This window comes from Caloenas nicobarica, chromosome 25, assembly GCF_036013445.1.
Source record: "Caloenas nicobarica isolate bCalNic1 chromosome 25, bCalNic1.hap1, whole genome shotgun sequence".
NCBI lineage: Eukaryota > Metazoa > Chordata > Aves > Columbiformes > Columbidae > Caloenas > Caloenas nicobarica.
The window spans coordinates 6,287,302-6,315,160 of record NC_088269.1 but is presented as its reverse complement, the minus strand read 5'-3'; the positions used below and the strand labels follow the sequence as shown (position 1 = coordinate 6,315,160).

General features: G+C 51.2%; 1 protein-coding gene across 1 annotated transcript in view; it reads left to right on the top strand.

The window, feature by feature from the left end:
- The first annotated feature begins 20,989 nt into the window (after positions 1-20,989).
- The window catches only part of ZMAT4 (zinc finger matrin-type 4), a 51,931-nt gene continuing 45,061 nt past the window's right edge, over positions 20,990-27,859 (top strand). Inside the window, exon 1 of the mRNA XM_065651577.1 lies at positions 20,990-21,073. The gene's annotated coding sequence lies outside the window, so the exon portion shown is untranslated. The remainder of the gene's footprint in view (positions 21,074-27,859) is intronic.

Below are 27,859 nucleotides of genomic sequence, written 5' to 3'. Positions count from 1 at the left end.
CACCGCTTGCTTTTCTCACAGTGTATTTTGGTGAAGAAATCTGTACTTGATTGTTTTACTTTGTTTTAAACTTGTGGTTGATATAAACACATTATGGCTTCTGTTTTCTCTCTTCTATGATTGGAACAAGAAACCCCTCAATAAAATGTCTTTTTTTCTTTGAAAGTTGTTTTTATGATTGCCCTTTCCATATCAATCACATCACTTGTTCCGTGTGGTGCTGACATCCCCGGGCCCCTGCGCATTGTCTCCTTGGGAGACAGCATCTCGCCAGTGTTGCAAGCAAGGGGCGATGTAAAAGTTCAAATCTTAGATTCACAATGTCGGAGACAGAAAAGTGTATTGTCAAATTACCACTGCTAGATTACAGTATTTTATCTATGTAGTTGCTCCTCACTAAATATCCCTGCTGTATACCAACTAGCTGAAGCCCATTGTAGCTCACACTGATGCAACGAAGGGGAAGCGGTGAAGCCCTTGCAGCAGTTTGTCTGCAGGAATTGCCTTCCTGCCGCCTCCCAGAGAAGTGCTGTGGCTGCGGCTGGTTACAAGAGCAAGCATGCTTCCCAGAAAACTGCCCACTTCAGCTCTCAGGTTATTTTGATCAAGGTAATTTTTTTACCAGTCAATGTGTTTACTGAAAGTTTACAAACTCAGTCCCTTTACTGGCCTCTAGTAACATCTGTCTAGAAAATGGAACTGGCAATTCTTGAAGTATTTTCATTCCAGCCTGGTGCTGCAGAATGCTGACTGCCTTTTCATGCTCCTGACGGAGGATCTGATGACCTCCAGGAGCGGCAGAGAGCTCTGCAGATCGACCTCACAGCCAGGGAAGAGGTTCATGCTCTAATATGGAGACAAACCCCTGCAAAGCACGGGGAGTCTTTCTGTGTGTGGCCATGCAAAGCGCAGACCAGGAGAGATGTGCAGAGTGTGAACAGGGAGCTTGTGATGTCCTGAGATGATTAACAGAGCAGGAAGCAGGAGAGAAATGGTTCTTTTCCTTTCAGACACTTCTGTGGAAAAAAGATCCATCAAGGATACACGGGTGTGAAGGTCCCACCTCTGGCTGAGCAAACCCTGAGCCACGGACGTGCGATGTGCTGCTCTGGGCTTGACGCAGCAGCAGCATCTGAGCCACAAAAGGGCTGGGAGGAGCAGGGGCATGCAGGGTGCCCTGGATAATTCTGCTGGGCTGGAGGTGGCTGATCTGGGCTGGTCAGACAGACATCCATCATCCTGTGCAAATGCAAAGGTACCTTGGTACAACTACTAGAACTGTTCTGCTCTTTCTTTTGCTTAGTTCAGCATGAGGCATGCTGTGCTGTTAGAAACCTCTGCTTTTGCAGTTCACTACCTCAATCTGACTTTCTCCAAACTCTTGAGTTATTAATGTGGCTGAGAGGTTAATTTACTAGGAGGTGTAGTGTTGTGTATAAATAAATTATAGGCCCAGAAGGATGGTGGAGAGTATCTCTGCTGTTACTTGAAAAGAAATGAAGAGATCAGGACATTTGTTTTGGCAGGCTAGCGAGCCCATGTGCGGTCTCAGTGCTCACAACTACACTAAACCCCACAAATAATGATCTGCAATCCCTTTAGGCAGATGCAAATGTGGTGCCTTTAAATCCTGAAGGGTGGGTGATCACACCCAGCCCAGATGGTCGCCCCAGTTACTGTACAGCACAGGTTTAGGGGTCCCGGTGGGGAGCGGTGGGGTCTGTGGGCGATGGTGACCCTGCTCTGCCGGCGAGCTGGGGTGGTGTGTTAAATGGTCATAATAGCATGTTAATATCAGGCTAAACGGTTATAAAAGTCCCTCTCCTTGAATTAATGCTTGCCTGGCACAATTATGGGTGATACTACAATTATTACATGCTATGCTGCCCAGCTGAATTAGTGTAGCCCCTAACCGCCTGCTCCAGAGTGTTTACAATTTCTTCACCATTTCGTATTCTTTCCTCTCACTCACCCTGAATGTTTATTTAATAATCCTGGAAGACCTTTTTAAGCTTCCTGGGTTTAATGTTTGCTAAACACTCTGTCACTTCCACTTCTATTGATAATTCCCGGGCTCTGCCTGAAAGCTGCAAGGCAGGACGAAGCCTCTGCCGTCCTGGGGTTCGTGTCGCTGTCCTGCCTGGTTCACCTCTGCTGGGTTGGACACCGGAGAGCCAACATTGCACCCACGGTGTACGTGAGGGCTGGTCAGCTGGATCATCTTGCCTTCGTGGCATTTACCTCGGTCCCCGAGCTCTCCTTGGGCACTGGCAGTATTAGTTTCAGCAAATTCATTTTCCTTCACAAAAGCTTTTGGTTACTTTGGGATTAGGGACTGTTTAGAGTTCATTGTTTCCCCAAGATGCCTTGTTTTGCTGTAATGCTCAGACGCCTGGTCTGCAGGAACTTAATCTCCCTTCTCCTCCAGCGGGTCCCATTCTGTGAAAATCTGTTCTCTGCTTTAGTGCAAATTGTTGATGGGAGATAGCAGCGGGTCTTTCTGCTTCTATTTAACATGTCAGCAGAGAAAGACATCTGCTTGCAATTACGGGCACGGCCTTGCTGAAGGATTGACGTGGTAGATTTTATAAGATAATAGGAAATCTTTATCAATTCCTAATTCCTTGTGTCGTACAAAGGAATATGCTTCATTTGAAATATTCATCTTTTTTTGTTTTACAAAATTAAAGGATAAACCATGAGATTGATATCAAGGGAAAATGCCTTGTGCGGAGCAGAGGTTTTCCTGCACGAAGGGCCGTTCTGGGGAGCAGGAGGCTCTGAGGCTGCTCCCTCGCTGCCCAGGCTGAAAAATCCTTTGGGAAATGATTTTCCTGCGCGGAGCCTGTGCATGGGGAAGGGGCTTGGGGGACTCGAGGGGCACTGGGACAGGTCTGTGGTCACAGCACGGGGTACCCATGGAGACTTCTGGCTCCTTCCACCCCGCCGAGGCGCAGAGGGAGCCTCCTGCGCGGGGTAGGGATGGGGCTGCTCCCCCAGCCCCTCCGTCCTCCCTCGAAAGCTGCTGCTGGCAGCGTGTGCTGTCGGTGCAGCTATTCTTGGCCTTCCTCAGCCCATCCATCAGCCCTCCGGGAGCCTGCTGTAATCTCCTCTGTGGTTAAGGGTCTCGGAGCATGTTCAACATCATTAAAGAAACAAGAAAATAATAATAATGATCTGTGCTCAGGAATGCTCCCGAGCAGAGTCAGAATTGCATTCAGTGCCTTTCGGCTAAGAAAGCTCTTCATGCAGATTAACGGGGGCTGCACACCCCCAGCTCCAAGAACTTTCCGCGCTCTCTCCTGGCAGCAGCAGCTCCTGCTCCCCATCAAATGCTCTTCTGCTTGGTGGATCGTGTCTGGGGAGAGGTGGAGGGCGCGTCTGGCTGCAGTGGCGGGGGGTCTCTGCTCTGTACGGAGGAGCGACGCAGAGGCCTGTTAGGGGAGCTGCTGAGGTCCATCTGCAGCCGGTCTCCTGGCTGGTACGGAGCTGCTCTCCCTGTGCACAGACAGACACCGAACACAGGGCTGAGAGCCTCTCCTGGGACAACCCTTGTGCCTGAAGGACGAGACTCTTCAGAGGGAAACTTTGGACTCTTCAGCTGATGGCGCGACCAGCGCACACGTGTGTGAGCACACACGCTGCCGCTCGCTCCCGAGTGTCGCCCAGCCCGGGAAAAACCAGCGGAGCAGCATGAGATTCAGGCAGACGGGGAGCAAAACAAAGACATGAGAAGGGTGGAAAATCCTGGGCTAATTTCTGCAATACCACGAATTTCTGGGTGCTGCTGGAACAGCCAAATGTTCACTAGGGCAGGGAGAGAATGTATGGCGGGGGACGCCTTGTCCCACAGCAGGGGCCAGCAGCTGTTCAACCCCACCCCGGGACAGCCGGTGGGACCAGCTGTGTGACAGGGGCTGCCGGGCTCCCCGGGCTGAGGGTGGGCTTGCTCCTCGCAGAGGAGGAACAGTCTGTTTTCATTTTAAGCTCCCAGATGTTGGTCATGTTACCAACATTTCTTTTTACTGAAGCAAATTCAAAACATCTACTTCTCTTTAAGTTCTCAGACATGAGACATGGGGAAGCTGATTTTTGTGCAACTCCCAACCCAAAAGCAGCCGGGCCCTGTCCTGGCGGGATGCACGTGGCATCCTACTCTGGGACACTGGAGCGGGACCGGGGTGTCCAGGTGTCCGTCTGTCCAACGGGGACGAGTGTGAGGTTGGGAGGCAACATACCCGCAGGCTGGTGGGCTCGCTAGTGGTCTCCTGCTGATCCGAAGCATTAGATTATGCAGGACTGAGTTTGATTTCTTCCCCCCTCCTCAGATTTTTTAGTAGCTGACAGTTGTTACCAGCATGAGGTACTAACTTTTTATTTTGAATGCATGAGTTCAGGCTCGTAAATCACTTCCAAATGCCCTCGTCTGAAGCCTATATCGTTTCAGCATTCAGCCACTAATTTTTTGAAATCTCTGAAATAAGACTCTGCTCTTGAACATGTGCTGGAGAGTCGTTCCTTTCCGCTGTATTTTAAAAATATACATGTGGTTTAATTCAACAAGAGGGCTGGAGGGGACATTTTTCCACCAGTTTTTCCCCTCTCTTTTTCTTTAGAGCTGTATCTGCCAAGCTGCCCGGCTCTGTGCCAGCAGCAGCCCCTTGGATGATCCTAAATGCATCTGGGGGTTAAAAAGTGTGTTTTGGGGGAAGCCCAGCATCACTGCCTGGTGATACAGACCCCAAGGTGTCCCGGGGGCTGTTTACACTCGCCACTGGTCAGGGACAACTGACGCCAGCTCTGGAGTGCAGGTACCAGAGAGGAACCAGGAGAAGGGTCTGCAGATTGGCCCGGGGTTTCCAGCAGCTCGAGAGCACGTCCCACCTTGCAGCGCATCTGCCGACATGGGAACAGCCAGACCCGACCCGGAGTCGCGTTCTCCCCGCGGTGAGGAGGGATGTCCCTTCCCGCGGTCCCTCTGCTGAGCCCCTGTGCAGAGACAAAGCTGCTGCAAAGAAAGACTGAACTGAAGGGCTTCATGATGTGGAGGCAGGCTGCTGATTTTGGAAAGGCAGCAGCTTCTGCAAAACTAGAGGAGAAGCAGCAGTGCCTTTCCATGAATGCTCGTGGCTCCGGCAGACACTGGAAATCCACTGACGTATCAAAGCAATGGGATATTATGATTCAAAAATGTGAAATGCAGGGAGGAATCCTGCCAGGCCTAAAACCCGCAAGGAACTTTGTTCTGTCTGGGCTTAGGGATTCCAAGGAAACATTTGTTTCTTTGACTAAATTCCCTTTTATGTACTCTAGCTTTGGTAAGATGTTTGAAAAGGTCCGGGTGCTCCGTAGGGTCTGGCAGACACAGGAGTTGTTGTAAATCCAGCCATCAGTCAGAGACCTCTGGCTCCAAGCAGGAGGAGAAATTTTTAAGATTATTACGACTTTATTTCTAGAGGAAAAAAAAAAAAAAGTTTGGGGAGAAGAAGTGGAAAAGCTGTTGATGCAGAATCCGGCGAAACAGAGCAGGGGAGGGTGTGAGCAGGAGGTGGGGATGCAGTGGGCAGTGCCCTGGCCATGAGCCCGGGTCCCTCGCTGCGGTCCCTGCCCAGTGACATCCGAGCTGTGTCCCCAGCGTGGCTGGTGTGTCCTTGTGGCACAGCACAGCTGGGGCCACCGCGGTGTAGGGGCTGAGCCAGGTCTCCTGCGCCTCCGAACCACAAAAACCTCTTGCCTCTGCTGGGGAACTGCTGCTGGTGGAATCCCTCTTCTGTCTCAAGCTCTTGGAAGCTCTTGAGTGCGTCTGAGGCTGCATGTCCTGCGGTTTCATTGATATTATAAATAGATGTTGTAAGTGAACATGAAAGAATTTGTGCTGACCAAGGTTTGTTCTTATTAGAGGCGATGAATGAGGAGAGGCTAATTCCTGCCAGGGCCCGTCCCCTACGTCATGTTGTCCTCTGGTGGCCCTTGCTCCCCGCAGCATCCCAAGCTCCCTGCCGATGCAGGCTCTGCTCCTCACCGCCTGCATTCGACCTTTTCAAATTGCTCAGGTCATAGACGATGTGGTAATAAGCCAGTGAGGAGACTTTCCAGCAACAGCACTGACAACTCTCGACTGAGCTCCCAAAGGAATACGTTATTTGTGTTGTCAGTGTCATAAATTCCCCAGGACTCAGATGAGAGCAGAAGCATTAGGGTTCTGGGCTGTCTTGTGTATAATAACTGCGCTACATTGATTTGTGATTCACAAGTCATAATTATTTCTATTCAGCATCACTGCCCTGTTCACCAAAAAATATTCTAATGCTTTTTTAAAACAAGATACAAAGGGAGAAAGTGGAGAGCATGCACGAGTTTCGGCCAGCTTCCTACAGTGCCTCAAAGCAACAAACCTAGTTGGTTCATTTGATCTTCTCATTAGTAATTTCACACAAAATTTTCTGTAATAATTAGCTGGTGACTGGTAGTTCTCCTCCTGTTGTTTGCTCTAAGCAATATGTGTTCAATGGGTTTTTTTTGGCTCTTGCCGAATTTTGGGCCCTAAATTCAAGGGTCAGTGGCACAAATTGCCACCAGGGCTCAGAGGATGGCTCTGACTGACAGATGAGCTGCCAGCCTGCTCTTTCTGCATGGCCTCTGGCTGCTTGTCAGCTCTTTGAGTCAGGTATTTAGTGCTGGATGCCCAAGTACATGCGCAAGGGAACATCTTACTCCTCCTGAACTGCAAGAGTCAGAAAAGCATCAGGTACCGTGCACCAAGCGTGTTGTCATGAGCAGCCCTTTCCCGGTCCCTTGGGAACACGCACAGGTTTGTACCGGCTGTGAGTCAGGAGGGATTCAGCCCTAACCCAAAATACAGCCCAGCCTTTCCAATTTTTTTTCCTTTCCCAGAAGACTCTGGCTTTGCTTGGCTCATAGTGGATGCAAATGTCATTGTTTATCTCAACGGGAGGTTAGGCGTGACAGAACTGGTTTAACGTATTTGAGCGTCGCTGGGGTGCTGAGCAAACGCCGGTTCCCTGCCAGCACCGGCCTGCGGAGCGTCCCCGGCCCCGCCCGGCGCGGCGGCTCCTTCGGGCAGCCGCGGAAGAGCCTCTGCCGGCCCCGGCTTTGCCCGGTGAGGTCCGGGGGGGCCGGTGCCGCCGCAGGAGCGCGGGTGCCATCTGACGGTGATGGAGGGAAGGGGCCGGGGGGCCGGGAGCATCCCTGGGCCCCAACCTCTGCATCCCCGCCGATGGGGAGGCAGCCCGCACGGCATCGGGGATGGCTGCCGCGGGATACCAGCGAGGACAGGGCTCGGGTGGACGGTGTTATTTAGCAGCTGAACTTCTAAATGTCTCGGCAGCAACGATCAGGATTTTAACCGTGCAACTTCAAGTCAACTGAAGGGTTAATGTGAAAATCTCCTCCATATCCATTCCTGTGGAATGACCTCTGCAGGGCCCTCCCAGAGATGCAGCTATCTTGTCTCGGTGCTCTAGGAGACAGTACTTATCCTGAGCCTGACAGTTTGCTGCTGTCTCCAGACACTTCCTCAGCAGCTGGTTTTTGTTATCGTCACTATGTGGTACCTCACCTGCTCCTGCAAACTTGGCACCATAAGCTACTGAGAGATTGAAGGAGTATCACATGGTGTTCCCACCAGGTTAGACAGGAGTTACTGCACTGGGTGTCAGCACGGGAGGCTCTTTCTAATACTGTTCCTCTGTGCATTTCTCTGGCTTATGCCAGGTCTAGGTTTGGCCCCGAGAATGGGGAACATCTGCAGGAAATGCTCTTTTCCCCTTCCTGCAGCACTAGAAGTGCACAGGGTTGTGCATTTCATTTCTGTGGATTTTAGAGCTGGCCTGTGCAGCTCAGCTGGTAAAACTGCTTGGCCTGCAGCAGACTGGCTGATGGACGTGCACAGCTCCTTCCCTCTGCTGCACTTTGCTGCATGGCTTTTGGAGCTGGGGCTTAAGATAAGCTCCAGCCTGAAGCTGCCTGTGACGCATTTTGCATGCCTGGCAGCCACTTGTTTCCCAGGTCTCCCATTGGAGAGGTGCAGTCCAGAGCTGCTCCTTCTTCCCCACCTGGATGCTGGAGCCACGTGCTGCTGACCGGGGCATGCGATGAACCATCGCTGCGATCCCTGCAGTGAGTGCTGCATGTGCAGTGTGGAGAGGCACTGCTGTCTGCTAGCACCCGTCAAAACATGTGTTTACACCAACCTGTCAGTTAATAACAGCCTTGAAATAAAGCAAAAGCGTCCCAAGGAGGCAAAGGACCCATTCGGTGGAGTTCACATTGGTTCTGCTGCCTGGAAAAGAAAAAAAGTCCCAAGCCACAAGCAGTACACTCAGAGCCTCTTGGTGACAGAGTCCAGACCGCATTTGTTTGGGAGCAGAAAACACACTGACAGGTTAAAACAAATATTACAAGAAGGAAACTACTCGTCACAGGCTCTCAGACTGCTGAAGGTTTCTTCCCACTGGTGAGAGCATCTTTCTTTCCTGGAGTCTTAGACTGGACCAAGCACCTATTTCTTGGAGATCTTTCCTGTGCATTGCAGGGTCAGCGTGGACTGTTTCCAAGACACAGGGGATCTGCTCTGCTGCAAGGATCCAGCCTGAGCAGCCCCAACCGCATCCTCTGAGCTCTGTCCCAGGGCTACTCCTCTGGTCCAGCAAGTCCTGCCAGTCTCGCCTCTACCTGCAAGAAAAGAGTCATCAGTGTGTGTCTCCAGTCAAACTTTTTTTAGCTGCAGAGAGCAGCAAGTGGCGTGGCTTTCCCACCCCCATGGCCAGGGGCTGTACCTGGAGAGGGCTCTGCTGTCCAAGAGAAAGCTGGGTGCAAGCTGAGGGAAAACAGATGGTTTCAAGAGCAAGCCCATCACATGAATGTGAAGCCAAACTGCTGATGGATGGGGCAGTGTTTGGCTCGGGCATGGAGCCAAACGTAATGTTGTCCTTCCCAAAGTGAAGGGGTTTTGCAGGCCAAGGAATAGGCCAACTGTGTCACGTCTGTTTAAAAAGGCTGAGTAAGATGCTCAAAGGTGAAAACAGGCACCGTGACCAAACAGACACATTCAGCTCCGGGCTGCTGTGAGCAGCTGTATTGCTGCACCAAGGCCCAGCCTATGCCGTGGCCTTTAGGAACAGGGGCACTGGCTCTGCTTTGGTGAACACCAGACTTTGCACTTAGGATATACCATGCAGTGATGACTCCTTCATGCATTGCTGCAGAAAAGCTACTGTGAAGGCACAGAGACAGGAGAGTGATTCCAAGGAGAGAAGAGTAACGGTTTAATTAAAGGCAGAGCCTGGCTGTTTTCCCGCTGCCCACATGCCAAAGCAATTAGTGGGCACAAGGCTGTTTTCAGCACGTCCCTGACTGTGGCAGAGCACGCGGGAGATGTGCACTGGTGATTGGGAGGGAGGCGCCTGGAGGCCGGGATAACTCTTTGCAAGAGTGAAGGGAATTGCAGCAGGTTGTTCTGGGTCTGGTGGTTATGGCGGTGGCAGCTTTGGGCTGAAATGGAGCTGGAGGGAAGCAGAGGACAGCACTGCCATGTTGGCGCCCCAGTCTCTGGGAAAACATGACCTTTGCAGGGCCCTGGGTTGGTGGTGGAATTTGAAATGGAGGCAGAAATGCCACGGCACCACGGCGCGTGGCCGTCCCGCGTGGTGACAGACACTTGGATGGGGCGGTGAGGCTGTGGTGCAGAGCCAGGACTTGTGCTTTTCCAGCAGTGCACTTTACCCCCAGTCTCAGAAAAATCTGTAAGAGGAAATTGGATTTAAAATTGCTCTGCCTGGCTGCCGGGAGAAGGCGCAGGAGTGAAGGAGGGCCGAGGGAGGGGTCACTCATCACCGGCTCATTAAAGGCAGAAACCCAAAACCCAGGGGAGCACTGTGCCCCGAGACAGGCCTGTGTACCAGGTCATCTGCACAGGCTTCTCTGCAGCTGCGATTTGGCAGCTGTGAATGTGCATTGTACTGTGTCCCGAAGCCATGTCCAAATCAGGACGTTTTTATTATTTTTAGCGTTACTTGCAAAGTATCCCCAATTTTTGTCCTGCAGGACCAAATCTGAGATGGTGTTTACTTATAGAAATGGAAACACTTTGTTTCTGCAAGGCCTCTTGATAGAGTTGTGTTGTGTTTTCGTTTGCATTTTTCATGTATAACTCGGTATGTGAGCCATATAGAGAAAATGAGCTTTGTGCTTGAGAGTGTGCATGCCCTGAGGGGAGGAATGTCCTGCACGGATATTACCGTGGTCTGGATGGGATCAGAGCGGGACTGGCAGCCCGTGGGTGCTGCAGGCTCGGGCAGGAGGACATGCACAGGGGAGAGGCAGAGCCTGCACCTGGCAGCTTCCCCTCAGCATTCGCACCTGGCAGCACCATGCCCTGGGGAGCCCAGCTGAGGAGCTGCCTCCTGTGAAGGGTTTTCCCTTTTCCCAGGTGAGCATCATCCCCTTGCTCTGCACCTATGGTGGAGCTGCTGATTTTCAAAAAGGAAGACGGCACCAGCCATTGGCACCCTCTGAGCCACTCTGTCCCTTCTGCCCACTGTCCCCATTTGCACATCAATGTCCTCTCCCTTGTGGAGTGAATTCAGAAAAGCCACATTTGCACTTGAATATCCTAATAACACATGGGCAAGCAGTTGATGTCTCAATCCATCTCCAAGGCTCACTACTGTAAGTACTCAACTTTACCCTTGCCCAGATGTGCCTGCGTTTTATGTGTTGTGCATAAAAAGGCAGAAATTGCACGGGGTGGAATGTGTTGGAATTGGCACTTTGGAAAATGCACACTCTGCTGGAATGTGCTAACATCCAGCTTGCACAGAAGGGCAATTAACTCTATTTGTGTTCATGAGACTGAATCTAAAACTGGCTTCAGAAAGCAGCTCACTCACATTAAAGGGCTTTATAATCATTACGCTAAACTATTTCTTTTGAAAACATTTTCAGTTTCTTAAACAGTTAGGATATTTATAAAATATGGCATCAATTACTACATATTTCTTTATTCACACTGATTACACAGCCTATAATTATACTTAAGCCTCTTATTTGTATATCATGGCAGCATTAAGAAAAGCTCTGTGATTTGTCTGCATGTTGCTCTTTCCAAATAGCAGAGGGATGCAGTCTCTTCCCTCCTTTAGAGAATTAGTGCAGTTGTGTTGCCCAAACACCAGCACCCAGGTGTCTGGTCCTGGCAGGACGTGCAGGCTGAGGCTGCCATTTATTGTGACAGGTGACATTTGGCTCCGTGTTGTTTGGGCTCCCAGAGCTGTGTTTACAGCCAGCTTCTCACACTTACTTACTCACAGCAAAATATTTCCCTGGATCCCTTTTGCTTGCTGTAAAACAGTCTCAGCATTGGAATAATTACACTCTCTCGTGGTCCGTCATTAATAAAGGCAGCGTGGGCTCCTGCTGCCACTGGCCATGCCGGGGGACTCCCCTGGGACTCTGTGCCCTCGGCAATGTCACTGCGACGTGGAGGCAGCTGGAGTCCAGCCGTGGATGGATGGTGGAAGTGTCCTGGCTCTGGAGCTATTGCTGGCGGTGGCTTCGCACCCTCTTGTTGTAAGTGGCTGAAAATAAAGGCCCTGCTGGAATTAAGGAAAATGACCGTGTGCCCTCTGGAAAGCTGCCCTCGCTTGGCTTGGAATAGCTTGGCTCTTGTTGTGGCTCTTGGTAACTTCCGTTGGGGTTTCACTCAATGCTGAATTTTTACTGCTTGTACATAATTCCCTCCTTGAAAACCACTTATTATAGATGAGATCTCCAGCTTGTTTCTAAAACTATGGGAGCAAGTTGGTGTTTAATCAAATGTCAAACAAAGTTCTGGCCGGGATTAGTGAAAGGTGTGGCAAGACGCAACAGACGCTGTGTTTGGTGAGTTCAGAGCCTGGGATCAGAGCAGACAGAGGTCTCTGCTTGGTGGGACTTGGGCTGTAGATGCGCTGCACTCTGCCATGTTGTTCTGGTTAAGCTGGTACCGTGGGGTATGAGCACATTAATGCCTTTTAAGGGATTTTGCCTTTAAGCAAGGGCTGTGGAAAGGAGGCAAATAAATGTCTGCTTGCCCCACTCCAGGTCTCACCATGATTTTCCTATGCATATGCGTGGCACTATAGGGGTTAGGAGAGTAGAGCACTGAAACTTCAGTGCATAAAGAAACTCCCTTGCAGTGGACGAGGCATGTACACGGCTTTCCTTGTTATGCTTGACAGATGTGCAACAATAGACAATGAGTCAAAGTGGGAAGTCAGGGAAGAGCTCAGGAAAAGCTGCTGAGAATTACTGGTGTGGCTGGGGAAGCAAGCCCCTCCTATAACAGAGCATTGTTCTCCTGGACATAAATCTCAACTGAAGTATGAAAACCCAGCTTCCAAAGACTTCCCAAAGCTGGAATGTACATCATCAATAACCAAACCCACCGTGCCCTGTGCAGAATCCTATTTATCCCCTTTGTGCTGAGGTGTGGAATCCCCACCCTGCAGCTGATGCCAAAATCGGGGTCAAGCAGCAGGAAGGGCTGGAGGAGAAGGAGGCAGTGGGCTTTTCTTGGTGGAAGCCACGGCCAGCACCCCCTCCTTGCTTTAGCCGAGGAGGAATTCCCATCTAGTCCCAGTACAGTTCCTGTGGCCTGGAACATATGACTGGAGATGACTGAATAACAAACCAAATGAAAGCGGACATTCTCTCTGCCCTTCCCTCCCGCAGGGAGAAGCTGTGCATCGTGCCTGTTCTCCCAGATGGCTGGTGAAAGTTTCCAGTGGATCAGCCTTGCGCTGTAGCTGTTTGCAGTCGGCGGCACAGTGACCGTTCCCAGGTGGCAGTCTGGAACTTGTTCTGTGCTGGCAAGTTGTGAGCTATTGTTTCTTTCCTTGACAGAATGGCTGTGCAAGTCCCAGCACAGCATGGGCTGTGGATTTTCTTGTTCTGTTTGTGGCTGTAAAGTTTTGCATTGTTTTTGCTGACCTCTGTGCTTGAAATACTTTTCAACTCTTGTGAAACTGGTGCTTGCCTTCTTAGAAAAACTGCAAGATTGAGAAGGCTGTACAATGGGGGAACTGAAACCCAGTTTCATTTCTCCACCCTGTTTTTCTTCAGTGGTCCTCCTGTTCCACTCAGCGATGAAACAGCAAGTCTGATAACAGAAATATAGCAGACAGATTGGTCCAACTGAGAAGCTGACTTGCTTCCAAAATCCCTATAGTATATTTCCCAAACCACATCTGATCCTTGAAGTTCCTAATTCTCCATTGTTTATAGTCATCCTGTCTTACTTGGGGCTTCTCTTAAGTGCCCTTGTACTGCTCTTTCGGCTCCTGCTGTGCATGTCTGGTACAGGTTGAGATCCTTCTGGAAAGAAGGGCATCGTCTGCTTGTCCAGGCAGGCTCACAAATGCCCTTCCCCGCCTGAGCAAGGTCCTTGCTCCTCGGGGCAGAATGCTCAGCTCTGGCTGGGAACCGGAGATCCTGCTCTTTGATAAGCATCTCATAATACCTGAACTGTTTCCTCAAAGTAAAAGGGACTTAATGGCAGGATACTTGTATCACTTTTGTGCAAATATCAGATTACAGTATAGAAACCAAATTGTCTGTGATTACATGACTGAATTAAAGGGAAGACAGACAGCGGCACATAAAATATGAACAAGGTTCATTGTTTGCCTGCAGATATTAAAATTTCTTGAGCTCAGTCTCAGAAAAGCACTGTTGTGCCTTCCAGAGTGGTACAAAATTTGATCTGCTCCTGCTTTCAGCTTTGTGATGGAGTCCAAAATTAGTCAACTGCAGATCACCTTACTTTATGAACAAGAGGAGCTCCTCCTGCAGGACCTGTGCTGAGAAAAAACAGGTGGTAACTCTCCTGATGCTGCGCACTGGGACTGAGAGGGATCCTGGATCTCAGAGATGCTTCTCCTGGGCTGGCAGGGTGCTGAGCAGACGCTGGGTTGTGGGTGAGCTGCTGGGGAACGGGCAGCATGCAGCTGACAAACGGCACTAAAGCAGAATGACCCAAACTCTCTGCTTTATGTTTGAAGGTCCAAAATGCAATTTTCCCTGTTAAAGGCATGTAGGAGGATGAATTCTTTAGCAGCAGGAAAGCACACCCACAGTCAAATGTGGTTTGCCCTTAATTATACTGCAGCTTTTGACTCGCATCCCTTGTGCAGTGGGACTTTGACGCTCACGCCTCTGCCCAGCACCCCCGGCTCTCACCGATCCCTGCACGAGGTCTCACAGACCCGCTCAGGGGCTCGAGCAGAGAGACCGGGACCCTGCTTTGGAACCTGCGCTAGTCGCCGTCTCATCTCGGGTGGAGCAGAGCTGGTCCCTGTCCCGTGTTTCTCGGGGCTCTGGTGCCTCCTGCTGGCAGCGCTGCCGGGTCCCGGGTTTGTCCCCAGACGCGGGTTTGTCCCCAAGCCCGCGCGCGCCGCGGGGTGGCGCGTTTGTCGCGGGAACGGGCGCGGGGCCGCCCCGCGCGTGTCCCGCCCGTTGTCCCTTGTCCCCCGCGGTTTTTGGGGCTGCTGCTGCAGCTCGGCCACGGCGAGGCTCAGTCCTCCTCAGCTGGAGGCCTTCGGAATTTTTTTAATTATTATTTTTAATTGTAGCTCTTGAGAGAATCTTAGCAGGATTCGTTTGCTCTAAATACTGCATTTTTAAAAAATAATTTGTCAAAATGCTAGAAGCAGCTCTCTGCGTGTCCTCTGCCTAGATAATAATGTGTAAAATGATTTATGCTGAGAGTGTCATGATGCTGGTGAGAAATCGCTTCTGAATTTTGCACATCTCCTGCTTTGCATTATCAGGTGCAGCAGTCAAAAGCTTCCATTCCGGTCCAATTAGGATGGTGCCTCTTTATGGCATAACCAATCTGGACATACAAGCTGCTGCTTTATTCATTTCACTAATTGCTTGCGGCTGTTACAGCTTTTCATACTTTAAAAAAAAAAATAAGGTAAAAGTCAATCCCCAGAACAAATTGATAACAGTCTCTATGCTGGAAGGAATGGAGATGAGAAGACTTTTGATTTGTAATTTGTGGTCTAATAAACTAATTAGGAAGGAACAAAAAATAATGGAAGATTTGCTGGCTTTATTTAACACCTAACAGTAAATTCAAGTTGGTTAATTTTCACTACATGGCTATAAATGCTAATTGTGTGGTGAGGGCAGACCCGGCGGGGAGGACAGGGCTCCCACAGTGTGTGGGCATGTGAGAAAAGGGACGAGGAGTGGTGGGGTCTGCCCCAAAGAGCAGGATGCTCAACAGGGATCCGGGTCCTTGGGAAAGGGGAACGCTGCAGCCACCTGTCCCTGCAAAGCTTGATGTGTAGCTAGGGTAACGTGCCTGAGCATCCGTGTTCTTCCAACACCCCATGAGCGCAGACAAGAAAAAAAAGCTTGTTGTGTGGGTATAGTATTATACATCAAAAGAAGACCCTGTGAAAAAGCGAGGGCAGGCCCTGAGATGTGTTGTGATTTTGATTCTTATTTAGCTCCATGTGTTGTTGCTCCTCAGCCCATCTCTGGTAGGAATGTGCTCTTCATCTCCTTGTTGGAGAACACGGTATCGTACCAAAAGTCATTAAGTTATGGGGCCTGCAGCAAGGCTTAATGATAATTTAAATTAGGAGCCTGAGTTGTGGCATGGTAACACTAGAGTGAATGCTATAATTAGGAAGGCAGCTATTTCCCTGTGACCTTTTATTTTTAAAGTGTTTTAAATGGCCCAGCCTTGTCTGCAAAGTGCCCTCCCTCCGTTACAAGTTTCTCTCTAATGTGGGTCATGCCTCTGCTGTTTGCAGGTGGCACAGTACAGAATCTGCATTTTGTTTTTTCAAAGTTAAAGTGTCTTTGAAATATGATTTTGCATCTAGCGCAGAATGTAATAAAAAGACTTTAAAGAGATGCTGACGCCTTGTGGAAAACTGAAAAGCATTCTGTTGAGAAGCAATTCTGCCGGGCTGTCTTATCTGCTGTTCCCTTTGCTCATTTTTGATAGCAAAGGGCACTATAAATATACAGAGTTATACATAAAAATGAGAAACCTTGCGAACCAAATAGAAGGTTACATGTTTTCTGGTGCTCATTCACTATGGGCAGGTGGGTGAGGGGAGATGGAGTTCATCAGTTGGCATTTCATCTTTACAGCTACTGGACTGATGCTGAGGCCGTTTGAGTGTTGGACTGAAAGGGAGTCGTGTACCAGCGGATTATTTTTTCCTGGAGGTATTTGTTAACCCTCTAAAAATAGCAGCAGTGGTTTTCTGGGGCGCTCTGACAAGGCTGGCGATGGAACAGGAGTGAAGCAAAGCCTCGGAGCTGGAGGCCAGGAGCTGCGCCCTGGTGACAGGGACCGGGTCCGTCTCGGCACAGGGGCAGGAGGACACGGTGCCGCCGGGCTGCGGGACGGCCGTCCTGGTGCTCCGCTTGGAGCCTTCTCTGTGCCGACACGCAAACCCCTCAGCAATTCCTTCAACCTGGGCTGCAGAGCCTGAGGTGTTGCCTCATGGAACTTGATAGGATTGTTATCACCTTAAATTAGGCCTGACAAAGGGCAGGATCTCTGCTGCAAGGAGTGACTTGTGTTGTTTCCAAATGACTGGGCAAAAGAACTTGCCTGATCCCTTCCCTTCTGATAGCTCTTGCAAAGAATTCTATTTCAGAAGCCCAGCAGAGGCTGCGAGCGGTGCTCAGCCTCTGGCACCGTGGACAGAAAATCCCGCTGGTGGAAACCAGGCTTATCTGCCCCAGTCACATCACTGGGGACCTGCATGTTGGAACTTTCAGTGCTGCAGTTGCTGAACAAAGTGCTCCTTGGCTCTTAAGCTTTTCAGTGATTTTCCCAGGAAAATTACCCACCTGACATGGCCTCAGGAGAAAACACTTCTGGTCATAGCCATCAATGGTTCAGAAAATTGAGTTATTTTGGCACCAAAATACTGCACTCCCCTCTGAAACTGCATCTTGTTCATGATCATAAAATAGGAAAACTTAAAAAGCAGAAAGTGGACTGAAACTACCACCAGGAGTTGCAAGATGTGCTTTACTATTATTAGCATTTTTTGAAGTAAGAGCCCTTCTACAGAAATCCTTGTGTGCACCTTGTGTGCAAGTCGTGTGGAAAAGGAATGTTTGGACAAAGGACAAGTGGTTTTGCAGCTCAGGATTGCAAGGGATGCCACAAGCTGGTGAAATGCGAGCAGCTGGGTAGCAGTGCAGGGATCAGTCTTGCTGCAGCCTGGGTAGTGCAGGCATGTGAAAAATGTTCCTTTCCAGTAGGAGAAAGCAAGCAGTTCACTAGTAAATAAGGCAAGCCAATTTAAAATCAAGGGTTAATTGGGAAGTTGATATGGAACTGTCTTCTGTAAACTCAGGAGTGGTACTGTGAGGTGGTACAAATCACAGATAATGTATACATGGAAATGCAGCTCAGTGAGATGCGACCCAAAGCAGATAGGATTTCTTTTAGTAACTTGGAGTAAATATAGTTTCCAGATGTGTCTTATTTAATATTTTCTCCTTGCTGCACTTGTGACTTTATATTCCCTGGAATTATGAAATGACATACGGGTATGTTTTGCACAGAGCGATCCAGGCATGCACTGGGTGAGTGGGCTCAGACATCTGCACAGTAGCATTCCCCTGTCACCAACTGATGGTGGTATAATTAGAAAAGTCATTAATCCTTGCTCAGAAACTATTTATAGCAAGACAGAGAAACAGTACCCTGCATGTTGGGCTAGGGTGGGTATGGAAATGACTCCTAGTGCCATATGTATTGTGGGGTCCAAACTGGAGAAAATAGTTTGCTTCTGGGAGGGAAATTCCCTTCCTGGCCATATGCAGACTGATGCAAAATGTCTGGTCCCACCAAGGTGTCAACTCTGGACGTGAACACAGGGGATCACTTGGGGCATCTCCTGGAGAAATTCCAAACCCTCCCCAGCTGCAAAAAGAGGGAGCACTGAAGGACTGATGGATGTTAAATAGTGCGTGAGGAGCCTGCAGAGCTGGCGTGGAGGTGAGGACTGCAGGAAGAGGAGGGTCCAGGCAGCTGCAGGGGTGGGTGCTGGGGAGATGCTGGGGGAGCCTGGGTTGTTGTGCTGGGGTCAGGTGAGGTGGCAGCGCTCCGAGAAATGCTCCTGTTGTCAAGTTAAACACTTCACTGGATTTTGCCTAGTGAGGCACAAATTGCATGTCTGTGTGCTGGCAGCCAGGGTAACCACAGGGGAAATATGTTTCTGTCTGGGCTCGCCACATCTTCCAGGCTTTGCTGTGAGGATTTCTCAGAAGTAAGCGTAAAATTATTTTAGCCTCCAAGATCAGTGGACCAAGCCTTGCCATCATCAAGGGCAGGACTGAAGCCCCTTGCAGAGCGCTGGTGGGCAGCTAGCTCCGCTCTGCCCTCTCCGGGGTTCAGCTGCTGGGGGTGGGACAGAACCTGTTGAAAACCTGGCGACCGCTGTTTTGTAATTGCTGGAAGTCCCCTGTGCTGGCGTTGGCTGACAGAAGCAGTGCTGTGCCCATGGTTTGCCTGGATGATAAAAGGTGACCTCGGAAATTGCATTTCCAAACATCTTCCTCTATGTGTGAAGGATGGCATCGTTCCCAGTGTTTCAGGCTGAGACTGCTTGGGGCTCTTTGTTTAAGCTCCCTGGGTGCTGCAATTCTTATGCAAAGAGCTAAAGATGCTATGCCAGAGTCTGAGATCCTGGAAGGCAGCAACAGTTCAGCCTTTTGTTATCCCGAGGATTAAAAACTGCAGTTGAGGATGAGCTAAGGAAATCAAAGTAACCCATCTAGGGACATCCCGCAGGCATGTTTAACAGTGTGATGGAGCCAGGGTCAGCCACCAGTTCAGACTGTTTCAAACAGCACGAGCTGGCGGAGGGGCCCAAAACCTCAGTGAAGAAGCATGTAGTACTTCAAACATCCTTAGCAAACTTTGTATTGCAAAAAACCTGCTGCTGTCTGCTCTAATTTCACTGCTGAATGTCAGGGAAGGAGAAGTCTAAATGGTGTTGTGCCTCAGAAGAGGATCTGAGTGGTTCCCGTCTCAAAGGAACAGGCACTGCCCAGAGCAGGGGGTTTCTTGCAGCTGCTCGGTTGGGTGAGGAGTGGGCTCCTCGCTGCACCCGAGGCAGCCAGGCTCGGCTCCCTGAGCACCCTGACGTTTATGCCAATTAATTGCTGACCAGATAACAGTTCCGTATTTAACTGGTGGTTGAAAAATATTTTGCTGAACAGCCCTGTGGGATGACAGTTACTGTACTGATGTGCTTGCTGTGGACAGTGCTTAGCTCAGCCTTTGGGAGGAAGCAGGGCTGGTGGAAGAGGCAAATTAATCAATGTGACTGCCCACCAGGGTCAAATTAGAAAGAAATGGATTTTTTCTTTTTGGAAGGGAAAAATGTAGTGTTCCCATAAAAATGCAAGGAATCTGAAATATTTCATAGCTGTAATGTGTGTGAGGAAGGGTAAGCTTCCTCTGGGTGAGGAGGTTGGATGGGAAATTCAATTATTCACTCGGATGCAGGGCTACCGGCATCTCCCTGCAAGTGAAGGGGAAGGTTTGTGCCTCCCTCTCGAGGCAGAAGGGAACAGATGCCCTTTGCGGGTTGGAATTTCTAGCAGGGGCTGTCTGTCCCAGGCAGCCCTCTGGCAGCGAGGACATGGGTGATGAGGTGTGAGAGCAAAGAGTCTCCCAGACTGTGCCCACCAACAGGAACGGGCTGCACCTGGCCTGACTGGGCGGCTCTGAGGGGTAAAACGCTGTGTCCGTCAGGCTGATGTGTGTGTGAACAGCCACCAAGGGATGGCAGCCCATGCAGGATCGGGCTGTGCAGCTGGTGAGCAGTGTCCCCGTGCAGGTGGCACATGAACCTCTCGGGGAACTGGTGCAAGGTGTCAGTCAGACCATTTCCTTCCCAGCTGCGGCAGCTCAGTGAGTTCTCTCCGTCTCCCAGAGGCACCATACGAGGCAGCACAGCCCATCCAGAGCCTCTCTGGGAGGAAAAGGCACTGGTTTGTGCTCTGCTTTGCTCCATGGCTGCAGTAACCTCTCCTTCTTTAGAGAATAAGATGTTAAAGAGTTGTTGAAAATGATCAAACCCTTCAGCTTCACTACTGTGATTAATCAATCACAGCTACTGCTTTACACCTCCTTGTTTTGATGTGTTTCAAGTGGTTCCAAAGTAAGCGCAGCTCAGGACCAGTAAACACATTCCTGAGCCCTTGCAGTGTGCTGGGATGGAGCAAAAGCTGCATTTCCCACTCCTGTCCTTTGTTCAAAGCCAAGGCTGCCCAACTCTATTGGAAAGAGCAATGGGGCAGCCTTTTTCTTTGGTACAAAGGAAGGCAGTAACAAATTACTCCTCACCATTATTTTCTGCAAAAGAGGGTTCTGATAGGAGGCGTTTTGTCTGGGGATCCTGTCCAGTTCCCTTTGGTATCTGCTCTCCTTTGGCCATGGCTTTGAGAAAAAGCTGTTCTGCCCTCCATCCCTGTGTGGGGTCTTGGCTCCTGCTGTCTCTTGGTGCTGCGTGCGGCGGGTGCTCACTCCATAAATCCAGGGTATTAAAATAAATGCGTCATCTGCAAAAGTATAAAATAAGTTTCCCCTGGAGCCTGTGATATCCTTCACAGCCTCTGCCCTGAAAATCAGATTTGCACATACTTGTGCTTTCACAGCGAAGAAAATCCCCCTCAGGCGCCCAGGTTTACGCTGTGTCTGGCAGCTCTGCCTTCGTCTGACCTGCCCAGCCCAGGGCCTGACTCGGGCCGTGGGAGCCGGTCCTGGGGAGGCTGCTGCCGGTGGATGCGGAGGGCGGCAGCCGGGGCCGGTGCAGCCCTGCGGAGCGCGGCGGAGCCAATGATGCTGCCAGGGGAGGAGCCGGAGCGCCAGCCCAGCGCCTCCCAGCATCGCCCGGCGCCTCCCGGCACACTCTGCCGGGGCTGCCGGAGGAGCCGGGCGGGGAGAGGAGCCCCGCGCTCGCAGCCGCGGTGGGCGCCGTCCCGCAGCATCGCTGGACCCGCCGCCGGCGCGAAGGTACCGACCGGCCCCGCCGGCGCCGGGCTGGGTGCTCGGAGCTGTTGATTCGAGTCGGAGGAAAGTTTATGGGGAAATCCGAGGTGTTTAGTCCCGGTGCGGTGCGGGCAGTGGGAGGGGGGCTGATCCGCGGCCGGATGCGGGTCCGGCGGTGCCAACGCGGCTGCGGGGGGACCCGTGCGGGGCGCTCCGGCCCGGGGGGCGGTGCCTGCGCCGGTGTGACCCCCCCGGCCCGCGGTGACCAGCGCGCGCTGTGCCCCTGCCCCCGCCAGGCGCCGGGACGGTTCCCGGCGGAGCTTTTGCTGAACGCGGCCCCCCCGGCAGCCGGGGCCGCGGCCGGGCGGGGCGGTCGGTCCGAGCATCCCCCGCGGGCAGCCCCTGTGCCGGGCGGGCGGTGGGATCTCGGGGCGCTTTTCCCGGAGGGACGCTGCGCCTGCGTCCCCGCAGCCCAGCGTGGGAAAGGGAGCTACTCGGGCTGCGGGATCCGAGCACGGACGTCTGCGGATGCAGGAAAGCAAGGCGATTGTCTCTGTTGTTTGGGAAGTTTGGAGAACTTCCCAAGTCAGCACCACTTAGAGAGCAAAAGCACGTTTCCAGGGAGGCAGCCAAGCACAGGGGTTGGGGCTGGGGTCCCTGGGGGCTGCCCTGACCCCACTCACTGCAGCACCTGCGGGAAGGCAGCTGCCAGCCTGTGCAGCTGGCGAAGGGGATCGGCCTGTGTGTCTCCGTGGGGCTGGCGACCCCCACGTGTTGCACTGGAGTCGTCCATAGATCTGAGAGCCTAAGGAAAAGCTGTCCCTGCTGCAGCACGAGCGAGGTGACGACTTTTTTGGCCTGCGTGAAAGATCTCTAGTAACTGACTCTTGAACCATCTCAATTGCTGGTGATCCGTATCCATTGATTAGTGATACCAGATCTGGGCAGTGCCCCGTCAGTTCCTGATGTAAAACATGCTCTGACTGCTGCCCTTTGGGCAGCACATGCTCCTTTTGCCCTCCTCTGCTGTTGAAGTGACCTTAGCCTGCAGTATTGGGTGAAGAACAAGGTTTGCAAAGCCTTGAAGAGACAATTAAAAATCACCAGTTTGCATTTTCTGCATAAGATTGTGCTGTTGGTTCTTGCATGAGGACGTGCAATATCCATCTGCAAAACACAAAACACTGGCTCTGGAATGTAAGAGGTGAGCGCAGGGGAGCAGGGGATGCTGCTGGAGAGGGGTGGCATGGAAAGCGGACACCGTGCAGAAGGGTTTTGGCTTTGGAACTCCTGTCGTTCCACAGGAAGGGGACAGTGACCTGGAGCATCTCTTGCCACTTCTCCTTGCACTGTGCTCTGGGCTGGTGAATGGCCGGGTCTTGACAAATGATTTTGTAAGAGGTATTTTGATAAAGGTTGCTAGACAGTGACTCATCTACTGTAGGAAGGGACAGGAGGGAGGGGCAGCACAGGAGCTTTCTAGAGTAAAAATGTGTCTTTTGCCCCGATTTTATCAGAAACAGGGGAGCAGGAATCTCTTATTACTCCCAGAGCAGCGTAGACCTGTTGGTTACAAACCTCCTAATCCCAGGGCCCCTGTACCTGCTCTGGCACCTCCTGCATCACTTTCCCTGGGGGGGATCCTGCCCTTTGGCCACATCCTGGGGTGGGACTGTTCCAAAATTTGGATTGATTTCCACCCCTCCAATTGACTTTATCTGATCATTCTTAATCACTTCTGAGTCACTCCAAATAACTGATCCTTGTCTGTATAGAGCAGTTTGCATGGTGTTTCTGTGGGTACCTGTCTGACTTGGGTGTGCATGTTTCAGAAGTCACTTCCCCTGGCTCTGAGTTGCAATGTCTTAACTTTCCTCCTGCATCCAGCCTTTCTCCCTCAGGCTCTTGTGCCTTGCTCTGCCCTCTCCTGTGCTGAAAACCCTAGAGCAGGTGGAGTGCTGCTGTGTTTCCACTTCCCATCTCAGCTATTCACAGTATTGGTGACCAGCCCTTCTTGGAAAGGTGTTGTCCATGTATGGAGATGTTCTGCTGATGTCTGCCTGTATCTGGGTTATTTGCTGTTTCCAGTTTGCAAAGGAATTGGTGCAGCCAGTTGATCCTTGCTGACTTAGCACCTTACTCCCAGTGAGCAGCCTGGATTTCTCTCTCTGAGGGATTTAAGGCACTGCACCGCCTACCCACCCCCGCCCAGAGGTTTACCCAGCAATCAGACCCTTTTGCATTGCAAGGTGTTCTCCACAGTCGGGAGCGCTTGCAGAAGCCCCTCAGGAGTCGCTGCAGGGTCTGAGAGGGACAGGCAAGGCTCCTGGGGCCGGTCCTGCCTGATCCTTGCACCGGGTGGCCCAGGCACTGTCAGATCTGGGTGTCTCGCTTTATCTGGGTTAGGTTCCTGAGGAAAGAGGTGTGACTTGAGATCCAGAACTGGTTTGAGAGATCAGAACTGGGCCAAATTCTAGGCCAAAATGGGGCCGCTGCTGTCCCCAAGGGTGGATTTGGGTACAGAACCAGTTGAAGGTCAAGGCTCCCACCTCCCTCCATTGCATAGGTGCCTTCACCCCCTGATGGCTGCTGGGCAGGTAGCAGGACATGTGGAAGCTTTATTGTTCCTTACAAAGTGTGAAAAACAGCCCTTGCTGAAGAGTACGGAGTTGCGTAGTGCAGACAGGACTGTCCCAGGACAGCAGCAGCTTCAGGAACTGAGGGGGAAAGCTTTGCGCCGCACTGTGCCATCTTCTCTGCAGAGCCTTTACTGTGTTTGCATCCACTGAAGGAAGGTTTAACAGAGCCAGGCTTTGCTGTATTGGTTTTGCAGCTCTGACCTTCAGGCAGCTTGTGGATGAGACTGGAGAGGCTCTGGCTTACTGGGATGGTGCAGCTTTGCCCCTTTGTTTCAGTTCTGTAATTTCTCGGGCACTTTGGCGCCATGCTCAATGTCCACTGCCCTCCGGAGAGTGACATCCCAGTCTCTCCTTTGCAGACTTGCTGGGGTGTTGGAGAGGTGAACCCGGGCATTGCGCAGGTCAAGGGCACCCGTGTCACCGTGGGCTGCTGAAGGCTTCTCCAGGAGACACCAGTGGCCAAAGGGCATCCTGCTCCTTTCTGCAGCACACTAGAGCAATGTGCTCCAGTGAGTGCTTTTCTGCAGGCGTATACAGGGGTAAGTTTAAAAAGTCACGGAATTGCAGAAGAGGAATTAAATACGTATTTTTCTGGGCTGTGGCTTTTGTAGGAGCTGTGTACAGAACAAAGGTGCTTCCAGGGTCGCTCGTGCTCCGCTGTCTGCTCGTGCCTGCTCAGCCTGGCACAAGAGCATTTGGGTCTTTGCGTTTCTGGTCACCTTGCACCAGACACAGGCTGTGATTTCTGCTCTCCCTGCCTTTGCGCCCCATTCTGCTGACAGCTGCATTTCTCCTCAGCCCAGAGGTGTGAATGCTTCTACCTGCCACCACCTCCTGTTCCTGCAGAGCAGGTAGATGGCATTTTGCAAGAGACTGGGGGGGAGCCATGCCATTTGCTTTTCATTTATTAATTAGAAAGAAATAAAGTTGCAGAGAGATCAGATTTTGAGAAAGACCCAGAGTTCCCAAATGCTCCCAGAGGATAGATCCCTAATTACTCTCTAATTGCATTAGAGTTTAATTTGTTGTTGTTTTTACTGTAATGTTCCCATTTTTCTCAACAGTTTGCTTTGTTCCATTAACTAGAAATGGCTGGAGATGAATATTCGCAATATTAAAACTTGCCTGTTGTGCAATGCTTGACAGCTTTCAGGCCTTTAATGTGCTGGCAGGGGACGCGGTGGCGCAGCCCGCGCTGGCTGTCTCCTCCGTGCGGGAATTCATGCGTGCAGCGCCGCGCTCGCCCCGTGACAGCGCTTTGCCCGTACGTGCAAGGTTCAGCCCTGGCAGTTTTTGCGAGACTTTGCAGATCTGGGTACTCCTAGTCAAGGGTCTGTTGTGCTGCAGGTGAGGTGGGGCCGGTCCCCCCAGGCTGTGACACTGCGGGTGGTCCCTGGCCGTGCTGCCCCCCTGCCCAGCAGAGGATGGGGATGCGGCAGGAGGGACGGGGCTCGTGCCGGGTGCAAGGGGCTCGCTCTGGAGCTGGGCGTCACTTTTGGAGAGACATGGTGGGTGCACGGTGGGCTGTGAGGGGGAACCCCATGTCCCACCCCGGGGTGCGCGTCGGCTCCAGCCCCGTCGCCCCTTGGCATCAGTGGGATGAGAGGGCAGTTGGAAGGCGAGCGGTGGTTGCTGTCCTCCTTCCAGGACACCACGAAAAGCTGAGCTTACCCTGGAGCGGCTCACGGGCAGCAGCGCTTCAAAGGGCTCGTTTAATCCATTTCTCCAGAGCGCAGAGGGGGAGCAGGTCTGGAAATGCAACCGGGAAGCTTCAAAAAGGACTTTCAAGAGCTTCATTTGGAAAGCCATAGGGGAGAAGAATATTGCTCCTCTTAATGCCAAAGCAGAAACAGATTTAATTTATGTTGTTAGAGGGGAAATGGGGTAGAAGATGTAGTTAAGCTTGGACCTGCTTCTTGCTGATACATGTTTGTTGGGGAAACAAATCCTCAAGGTGTGGGAATACAAATAAACCTTTTCAGTGTTATCAGCCTTTGTGCTTGAGGCCCTAGAGGTGTCACCTGCCCCCCGCTTTGGTCTACTCGCTTATATATCGCATCTGTATTACTTGTGTGTGCATCCCACAGGGTACCTGCCCTGACTGCCCAGCAACTGGGTGTGATGCAGCTGCACACATGGCTCTCAAGGAGCAGTACCAATGCTAGGAGATGCAGGGAACTGCACTGTGAACTTAAAACTGCTCCTAAATTTGATCCAGCTGCTTAAAAACAGGGTGGGTGGACTTGGTGGCAAAGTGAGACATTGGTATTTAAAGCTGTCTTGAGGAATGCAGCCACAGACATGACACCCAGCAGCTAGCTGTGAATATGAGGTGCACACGGGTTTCAAAATTACATAAAGAAAATGGGAAAAGCTCTGAGCGCTGGATCCGCACCACCCAGAGGGGCTTGTCAAAAACCTCAGGAGCAGGATGGAATTGAACACCCACTGCTTCTGAAGCCGTAAATTAATCAGTTAAACCCCCTGTTGTATGAGATGCTGTGCAAGCTCCTCTATTATTTGAAATATAATAAGCACATGTGAGCTGACGGTATTAGCAAGAGAGGCAGAAACCTGAGTGTCCTCTGTGCACAGTGAAGGTGTTGGGGCTGGCGCGGCTCCGGTCGGGTCTGGCGGCGCTGGAGCCACCGGCCGGCACGGCCTCGGCGGCCGGGCTCCTCTGTGGCCATGCTGGGGTGACGCTGGATGCACAGGGTGCTGGCAAGTGGCACTTGTGCCCCCGTGGCCAGAGCCGGGCTGGACCCGGGAGCATCTCGTCTGCTCTCAGCCGTGACCGTGCATCGCGGGACGCTGGTGCTCTGCACATCCACACTGACTCCTCTGTGAGCTTACAGAGCCTTGGCTTCAGTGCCGGCACGCGACAGAGAGAGACAGACTTAGCTTGACTTAAAATGAAAACTAATTAATCAGTTTTGTGTTTTCCACCCTACAGTGTCACTGGTGAAAGTGTCAAGATGATAACTGTGGATCCAACTGCTTATTTGAAAATATTGAGCCATTATACAAGTTTATGGCAATATTATTCCTGCCACCAGAGATGCTTCACGGTACTACTAATTGTAGCAATAATTAATCCATCTAATTTTCAAGCACACAACTATAGTTCACAGGAGCCTGGCAGGGACAGGAACCACGCAGAGTGTGGGGACCTGTCATTTTCTCCCTTTAATTGTCAGACTCTTCTGCTGTGATTTCCATGTGCCGTGCTGGTGTGAACGGGCACCGGCTGCAGCCCCTGGTGCTCTGTGGTGCTGCCATCGCCCGATCCCGGTTCCTGGGGCTCTTCAGGAGTTTCACAGTCTCTTTCTGCAATGTGGGCTGTTCTAGGCTTTCTCAAATTTCCAGGGTCTGTTCTGGTTGCAGAGCCAGCTCTGTTGCTGTTTGTGCTGAGGGGGTTATGGGGCTGTTTCATGTCATCTCTGCCAGCTGACACAGGTCGTGGTGAACTCCGTTATATCCAGTCTTCTTGGGAATAAGTCATACTATAATGAGGGTTTCCTTCTCATCTGGCTCTGATTGTGCCAGGTGATGCTTTACTTTGGGATTTTGGTGTTACCTGACGGATGTTTTCCCGTTTCTAGAAATCCTGTACTGCCAGGTCTTGACCTCTTGCCTTCTGGTAGGTAATAAAACTAAGATGTCTCTTCAGTCTGCTTTTTTGGAGAAGTCTGCCCTTTTTTAGAAGTTTTAGATCTGTGTGCATAGGACACAAAGGTACTTTCCCACCCCTGGCAAAGCACAGATTTTTTTTTTTTTTTTTGATTTTGCAGAATATATGAAAAGCATTTTTCAGCCTTTTTCCCTCTCTAGCCAGAAAGGAAGGCTGATGGCCACAACTGAAGGATAACTTACAAATCCCGCTTTGAAACTGATGTTGTATGAAACACATTAACTTGTTTTAATGCCTTTCTGTTGCTTCTTGATACCGCAGGGGATGCCTAATAAATACTGTAGGAACAGGAATCCCCAGACTATACAGAGAGAGCGAGACCTTTGCAAACCCTGGAGTCAGAGCTGATCTCTGGAGGGAGCAGCCCCTGCCCAGCTCCAGCCCTTCTGCAACAGCAAGTTTGATTTCTCACTGGTAAAAATAGAACAGTTTGCATTTCTGGAGACCCTTTCACATGCAGAGCTGGAGTTCAACAATGGG